We start from the raw sequence: 8,776 nt of genomic DNA on the forward strand, positions 1-8,776 counted from the left end.
AGGAATATAGCCATGTGTAGAATAATGACATTTCAGTGAGTGAAGCAGGGCACGTATGATGGAAGCCCCTAAGACTGTAATGGAATTGGAAAAGGAACACATGGATGAGGAAGCAAGAGAAAAGTAAATTGCAGAAGAAAAAGAAGAATCCCCAAGAAAACTCATAGTGAAAAGGGTTTAGTGGAAGCCTTTGCAGAGCTCAACAAGTTCCTCAAAATTTTTGAAAACATGGAACCCAACACCAAAAATTTTTCATTAATACTGAGAAATGCTCATGGCATGCTGTTTGCTTACAAGTAAATCGATGAGTGTCTTTATGAGGCATGGTCAAAAATATAGTGAATGCTGCTGCCAAGTACCATTCAATGGAAAGACAGGCTCTAAAAACATTTCAGTGTGTCACCTTATTCACGGAATCTGGCACCTTTCAACTTCTGGCTCCTCCCCAAAGTCAAAATGACCGTGAAAGGTAAGCATTTTGAATAGATTCAGGACGTCAAGGCAGCAATGACAGGGTAACAACACTCATGAGAGAGGGCTTTCAGAACTCCTCAGAAAAGTGGCAAGAGCCATGGGATAAGTGTGTTTGACTGAGGAGGAATTTTTTTTTGGTACCAGGGATTTAACTCAGGACCTTGAGCTTGCAAGGCAGGCACAGTGCCACTAAGCTAAATCCCTGGCCCTAGGAGGAGTATTTTGTAGGGAACTGGCAATGTGTCTTTTACTGTAATGACTATTAAAGAGTTTTAATGTTCACTTTTTTTTTTTTATCATACCTAAGAGTGAAAGGGGCAGAAAGGAAGCCAGAGGTCTAGGACAGCATATGTAAACAACATAGTAGAAATGTTTGAAGTGGGTTACTGAATTTACAGTGTCACTTATATGCCCAGTCGTTCTGTGAAGAGGCTTACTGACTGGATGGAAGTGTAAAGTAGATGAGTGGTCAGGTTTGTGCAGAGTTTGGAGTTTGATCGGTAGGTATTAAGGAGAAAGGGAAGACAAAGGAATTCAGGATATTTATAAGAAAGTGATTGAAATGCTGAAAGGTGATGTTTAAACTGGTTCAAGAGGAAAATAAAGTGGACCTAACATTTATTCCATGCAACAGCTACAGAATACACATTCTCCTCATCAGCATATGGAATGTCCTCCAGAATACCCCATTCTAGTCCACAAAATAAGTCTCAACAAGTTAAACAAAAGTTATAATCATAGCATGACTACAAAGGAATAAAACTAGAAATCAACAAGAGTTACTTTAGAAATTATACAAATGCATGCAATTTAAACAACATTCTCTTGAACAACCAATGGGTTAAATTTTCAAAAGGAAAATTAAAAAATTTATTGAAACAAATGAAAATACAGCATGTAAAAATCTATGTGATACAGCAAAAGCAGTACTGAGAAGGAGGTTTATAGCGGTGCTTACAACAACAAAAAATAAAAATGTTTCAAATCAGTAATTTAGGCCCTGGGCTGGAGCCAGCATGGCGGCAGAGCACAAGACCAAGTTGTCCAAGAACTTGCTAAGCATGAAGTTCAAGCAAAGAGGACTCAGAAACCAAGAAACAGCTAGAAGAGGAAGAAAAGAAGATCATTAGTGAAGAGCACTGGTACTTGGATTTGCCAGAGCTTAAAGAGAAAGAAAGTTTCATAATAGAAGAGCAGAGTTTCTTGTTATGTGAAGATCTGCTCTATGGAAGAATGTCATTCAGAGGGTTTAATCCTGAAGTTGAGAAATTAATGCTTCAGATGAATGCTAAGAACAAAGCAGAGGAGCAAGAGGAAGACGAAACAGTAGAGCTTGATGTGTCAGATGAAGAAATGGCTAGAAGATATGAGACTTTGGTAGGGACAATTGGAAAAATGTTTGCCAAGAAAAGAGACTGTACCAATTATGAAGAAGATGAAAATGGAAACATAAAACTAATTAAAACAAAGAAGATGTTCCTAAAGCCCCAAGGTTAAAATGGATGCCTTCAAATACAGCTCAGGGATGCCTGTGAAAGCAGCGTATTTTGGAACTTATCCTGATGGTGTCTCTGTAGTTGCTAATATGTAATGTTCATTTGTAAAGAAATGTATAATTTTGGAAACATGCTGTTTTTGAAACAGATGTGTGGTAGATGTTATACATCCTTTTCCTAATGGTATTCATCAGGAATATAACTCCAGCCCTTGACCTTCAGGTGTACATAGGCACAGGGTTGTTTACTAAAGATTTTTTGACCTTGCATTTAAAAAAAATATATAGTTCTCTAGTCACTGATACTGAATTGACTCCTACAAATTAATGCCAGTGTTTCATTTGCCCTTAATGTTTATATTTTGCTTTAAATTATTAATCATGTCAATCCAATTCATGCATTCATTTTGGAATCAAATGTCATGAGAATTTATTATATACTAGTTTATCCAGAACAAACATACCTCTAGCCTGATGCATTTGTATACTACCAGTTCATTGTCAGTTTAGGGTAGTATGTTTTGTTGTTTAAGGGATTTAATTAAAAATTGTGCAATAAACATCTGCTTTCACATAAAAAAATCAATAACAATGCAACTCAAAGAACTAGAAAACAAAGAACAAATAAAAGCTAAAATTAGAAGGAAAGAAATATCAAAGATCAGAGCAGAAATAAATGAAATAGAGACTGAAAAAAAAACACAAAAGATCACTGAAGTGCATTCCTGTAACTTCAATACTCTGGGAGGCTGAAACAGGAGGATTACAAATTTGAGTTCAGACTTAGCAAGACCATGTTGCCAAAAAAGGAGTCAATGAGAAAAGATAAACAAATTGATGAATGTTTAACTAGATTAACCAAGAAAAAAGAGAGATGACCCAAATACATAAAATCAGAGGTGAAAAGGGGTGTACCATAGAAAGACAAAGGATCATTAGGGACTATTATGAACAACTGTATGTCTGAAATTGGAAAATGTAAAAGAAATGGATACATTTCTGGACACACACAACTTACCAAAATTGAACCATGAGGAAATAGAAAATCTTAAAAGATCAATAAGGAATAATGGAATTGAATTACTAATAAAAGTTCTCCTGGGGCTGGGGATTTAGCTCAGTGGTTCTGCCGCCTGCCTCGCAAGCTCAAGGTCCCGAGTTCGATCACCGGTACCAAAAAAAAAAAAAAAAAAAAAAAAGTTCTCCCAAAGAAATAGCCAGAACTGAATGGTTTCACTGCTATTTTTTTTTTTTTACTAAATCTTTAAAGAAAAACTAATACCAAATCTCAAATTATTCCAAACAATTGAAAGGGAGGAGACCCTTCCAAGGCCATTCTATGAGGCCAGCATTACCTTGATACTAAAACTACACAAGGACACAACAAAACAAGACTATTACAGACCAACATCCCTGATGAGTCTAGATGAAAAAATTCTCAACAAAATAATAGCAAATCAAGTGCAACAGCACATAAAAACATTACGCACCATGATCAAGTAGGATTTATCCCAGGGATGCAAGGATGATCCAACATAAACAAATCAACAGACACAATACATCACAGCAACATAATAGGAGACAGAAGCCATATGATCATATAATAGATTCAAGAAAATCATTTAATAAAATTCAATAACCTTTAATGAAAAAATCCTCAAAAAAATAAGGTATAGAGGAACATACCTCAACAAACAGAGCCCGTATGTGACAAATCTATAACCATCATCATATTGAATGGGGAAAGCTAAAATCATTTTCCCTAAGATCAGGAGCAAGACAAAAATGTAGGATAATTACAATTTTACAATAATTGCTTGAATATGTATTTCAATATAGTTGTTAGAGAGAATTTTGAATGTTCCCAATATATCTAATCATTACACATTGTATGTGTGTGCATTGAAATGTCACACTGTACCACATAAATATGTACAATTATTGTCTCAATTAAAAATAAATGTTTCAATTAAAATAAAAATATATTTTGATAGGCTAACAAGCTACTGCTGAACTACATCCCCAGTTTTTAAAAAAAATATATTTTGGGCCGGGGATTTTGCTCAGTGGTTCCACCACCTGCCTCACAAGCACAAGGTCCCGAGTTTGATCTCGGGTAAAAAAAAAAAAACATGCATACACACACATTTATATATATTTGAAAAAGAAGAAAATTAAAGCAGAGTGAACAGAGATATTGGATGGTTCCGGGTTCTGTGGAGCAGAGGTCTTGAGGAGGTCCAGGAGAGGAGTGGCCAGGTTAGCAGCTAAGTAAGGTGGAAAGACAAGAGTCTGTAGCCCACAGTGGTCCTGGGGTTTGACAAGATGCCGGATGAACCAGGGACAGCGTGGGGGTTACAGTGAAGTGACGAAGGAGGTGACTGGTGACGAGAAGCTGAAGGCCTGAGAAGCCAAAGAGGGGAGAGTCGTGGACAATGGTCCTGTGCTCGTCTTCCCAGGCTGGGGCGTTTCAGAGTCCCTTGCTAGCATGTGTGTGAGGAATCTGTGGGAGAAGTCATAAGGAAATGTGAAAACTACTTAGTTCTGAAGAATAGTGGCAAAGCACATATCAAAGTGTTGGGACACAGCCAGGGCAGTACTTAGAGGCAAATTTATATCTTTAAAAACATTTATCAGGAGGGCCAGGGATTTAGCTCAGGGGTTTCGCCGCCTGCTGCGCAAGCGCAAGGATCAGAGTTCAATCCCCGGTACCAAAAAAAAACCAAAAACCAAAAAACAAACATAAAAACATTTATCAGGAAACAATACATGTATAAGAATAAATAAGCCCCCAAGAGAAAAAAAACACATCCACACAAAGATTTGCAGATCAATGTCTATAGCAGTAACTGTTTAAAAAGCCCTAAACTGGAAACAGTGACAAGGTAAGCAAAATGTGGTATATTCATCCATACCATGGAATACCATTTGGCAATAGAAGGGAACAAAGTACTGCTACATTCTACAACATAGATGAACCTTAAAAATATGTCAAATGAAAGAAGCCAGACAGAAAACACCATTATTCTATGATTCCATTTTTGTGAAATATCCAGAAAAGACAAGTCTATATATAAAGTGTAGACATCAATTGCAAATGTATGATGTTCTTTTGGGGGTGATTGAAATATTTTTAAATTAATTATTAACTATACTAAAAATCATTGCATTACACACTTAAAACAAGTGAGCTTTATGGTGTATAAATAATACCTCCCCAGAGCTATTAAAAATAAATAAGGCAAGGAGCATCAGCACCTGTGGCTCAGCCACATGCCCTTCTGCCAGGCAGTCACGGGGCCCAGAATCTTGAGCTCATTGGGATTGGGAGCAGCCCAGGAAGCTCAGTCATGAAACGCGCATTACCAAGCAGGTCCAGATGGCAGTATCCCGCTACCTCAAGCGCTGGCAATACATGGACCTGGCCCCTGAAGCGAGCCCTGTGTCTTTCTCCAACTGCTGAGGAGATGGTGGCCAACCTCACAGTCCAGTCAGAATCTAGTGGTGCCAATGTAGTGTCTGAGCAGCAGCAGACCACCCTGACTGTCCAGGACATCCTGTCCAACTTCAGGCATGGTCCATCTCCAGGAAGACAGCTGCAACTACCAGTTTCACTACCTCCACAGTGACAACACTGCTTTGTGCAAGGTCCGGGCCTTACATATCCACCTGGATATGCAACCCACCAAGAGAACAGACTACATACAGTACTACCAGCTCTCCATCTGTGTGTCTCCTCCCACAGCAAGAGCAGCAGCCTGGAGCCCGCAGTGTTCCCAGCCCCATTCTGCAGGATTAGGCCACCCTGGAGGTCTTGAAGGAGAGCATCAAGCACCTGGAGGACAGACCTCCCTCTCCACCACCTGCTTCTACAGGTCTACAACATAGAGCAGCTGCTGAACACTGCAGAAATCACCTGATAGCAAGCTGCTTGCTGCTGGATTAGACAACTACATAAAACTCTCAAGTCTTTGGTGCAAGAAGTTGAGGTCAGAGCCCCACCATGTGAACACATTGTGCATCCATCTGGTTTGTGATACCCTGGAGGATGAAGATCCTGCTGGATACTGTGGACCAGTGTGCAGCATGCACCTCCCCATGGACAGCTCAGGGTCACTCTTTTTCTGAGAACACATCCATCGGTAGTGGGATCCAGGGATTTTCACCAACACTGTACTGTACCAAGGACACAGGCCTACTCCATGTGTGACCTGGACTCAGCTCTACAGCCTGTGCTTTGCCAGTAGGTCCCACTGCCACAACTTCACACTGTGGGCCTTCGATTGGATGTACACACTGAGGATATATGCAGGACACCTGGCAATGTGGACTGTGTCAGATTCCGTCCCAACTTCAGCTGCTTAGCTGTGGGCTCCACCAAGCCCCTGGGCCTGTGGAGCATCCAGCAGGGAACCTTGGTGAGCTCTGTATGGGCCATGGTGCCCATGCTTTCTCCTGTTGCTCTCCTAACAGGAAGTACCTGGTGTCAGCTGTCAAGGACCAGCAGTTGAACTGGAAAAGAAAGAGAGGCATGTGTGAGGCCCTGGGTTCAATCCCTGGTACCACTAAAAAAAAAAAAAAAGACTATAGTAAAGAATAATTGGGAGTAAGTTACAAGACAGACTGAGAAAGTGTTGGATTTTGCTGTGACCAATGAGTGGAGCTTAGCTTTTTAGCTCTTTGTCCTGCAATGAGTGCATCCTGAGGCAAATCCGAAGTGTGCACATGCATGTCCAGCTGTGTCCTGAGGATAAAGCAAGCTCCAATGTATGGAGCAAGGTTTAAATAGTTCTATTTTTCAAAAAGACTTATTTGTATTTGTTTTCTATTAAAATCCATTTAGTTTCAAAATAACTAAGGCAAGAATTCTACTTATGGTGGTGAAAAAGCAATAAAACAAACCCCTAAAATGAGAAGGAAGGAAATAATAAAGTCAGAAAACCAAGGAAGAGAACAAATAAAGAACAAAAAATACTTTCAAATCGGTTATTTTTTAAAAAATTAATAAAACACATAAGGCTGGAGAGTTTATTTATCCAGAGACAGGTTAATTCTCCCAGGACAACCAGTCCATTTACACCTTCAGTGCACAATTGTGGTTTCTAATAACCAACGTGTCTTCTCGGCTTGTAGTCATTACATTCTTTGCTGATTACAGGACTTGCTAGCCTGATTGTAGGATCTGGCTTCAATAGACTGGCTAGGCTGCACTCACCCCACCCAAGCACTTTGTGTGTATTATAGTTTTGCAACCTCACAGCAGCCCAGTGAGGTAGACATTATTATCATTTTCCTTTAACAGATGGAGACTGGGACTCATAAGGGTAGGGGTCTTGGCAGATGTCACAGCAAGTCCCCAGGTTCCTGGGAGTCAGTGTTCAGAGATCAGCTGTCATCTCTCCTGGGTGCTAGGCCACTCCCGTCCGCCAGGGAGCAGAGAGAGGCCAGGGTTTCACACAGGCCCCATTTGAACTTCCTTTCTTTATGGTGAGAGATTTTGCTGATCAAGGAGTTGACCCTCTATTTCTCACTTGACCCCACTAACCTGAAGCCCAGGAGGGTTAGTGACTGGCCCAGGAGGCAGAGCCATCCAAGGGCAGAAGTGAGGTCAGGACCCAGGCCACCATCCTGCCAGTAGTTTTGGCCCTAAGCCTGGACTCAGTTTACCCTCAGCACTTTGTGGGAAACGAGGAGGGGTGTGGTAGGCCCTGGTTCTGAGTCCAGGCTGTGAACTCCACAGGCACCGAGTCTCCACCCAACTACACTGTGCTGTGCACAGAAAGGACACAGCTGCCATGTCCTGGGCAAGGCTCATGATGACTAAGTCACTTTCAAACTGGGCGAGCGCCTCCTTGTGGACTACTGTGGGGAGGGGGGCAAGCACTGAGCATAGGGGAACTGCTCAAGAGGTGGTAGCTGTATTGCTGCCGCTGCTGCTTTTATTATTAAGAGCAAGGTGCCCAGGAGCGGCACAAAGCAGGTGTCTGTCGTGCCTGTGGTCCAGGGAGCAGCGGAGCTGGAGTCCCACAGCCAGGGAGAGGTGGGGCTGGAGATTGATGGGACTCCAGGCTGTGTGCCATGCCCGCCCCTGCCTCAGGAGGGCTCCCTCTGCCTGTGGACAGTTAGTGCACTTCCTGTCCATGGATGTGCATTTGTGCAGGACCAGCTTGGGTGTGGGCCACCTGTAATACTATTACCATAGCTCTCTGGGTAGGTATAGTTATGATCCATGGCACACAGGAGAAGTCAGAGGGTTAGAGAGGTGACATGTAGCGTCTTGGCGTGAGCTCCTGTCTCTGACTACAGAGCCTGTGTTCTTGACTTAACAACTACTTGCCCTCAACCATCACCCTTGACTACAAGAGTGGTGCAAAGGGTTGATGCAGAATTGAGGTCACCAGGATGGGTCCATGTGTACAGCCATTGCACACTAAAATGTCAGAGGCCTCTATGCGTGTCCTTGCCCTCTATCAATCCACTCTATAGAGTGATTGAGAACAAATGTCTGGGCATTACTCCTGGTCATTTTGTGTGGTATATCACATAAAGTTACCATTGTAGTTACTTGTAGGTTTCAGTCCAATGGCATTAAGTATAATCATGTTATTGTGCAATCATCACCACCATCCATCTCTACAATGATACTATGAATAATACATCAATGTACAGATATCTGCTTGACCTCTGATTTGTGTGTGTGTGTGTGTGTGTGTGTGTGTGTGTGTGTGTGTGCATGCCAGGGATCAAACATGGGACCTTGCACTTGCAAGGCAGGAAGTGGCACCACTGAGCTAAATCCCCGGCCCG

At 41.7% G+C, this 8,776-nt stretch overlaps 2 pseudogenes; both read left to right on the forward strand.

Moving 5' to 3' along the window:
* Positions 1-1,490: 1,490 nt before the first annotated feature.
* LOC101714748 (M-phase phosphoprotein 6 pseudogene) lies at positions 1,491-1,971 on the forward strand (annotated as a pseudogene).
* Positions 1,972-5,436: 3,465 nt separating this feature from the next.
* Positions 5,437-6,264, forward strand: LOC110350463 (TAF5-like RNA polymerase II p300/CBP-associated factor-associated factor 65 kDa subunit 5L pseudogene; annotated as a pseudogene).
* The last annotated feature ends 2,512 nt before the right edge of the window (positions 6,265-8,776 follow it).

The sequence above is a fragment of the Heterocephalus glaber genome, unplaced genomic scaffold (genome assembly GCF_053883595.1).
Source record: "Heterocephalus glaber isolate CG9 unplaced genomic scaffold, H.glaber_assembly_v1.0 deba00001452, whole genome shotgun sequence".
Lineage (NCBI taxonomy): Eukaryota > Metazoa > Chordata > Mammalia > Rodentia > Bathyergidae > Heterocephalus > Heterocephalus glaber.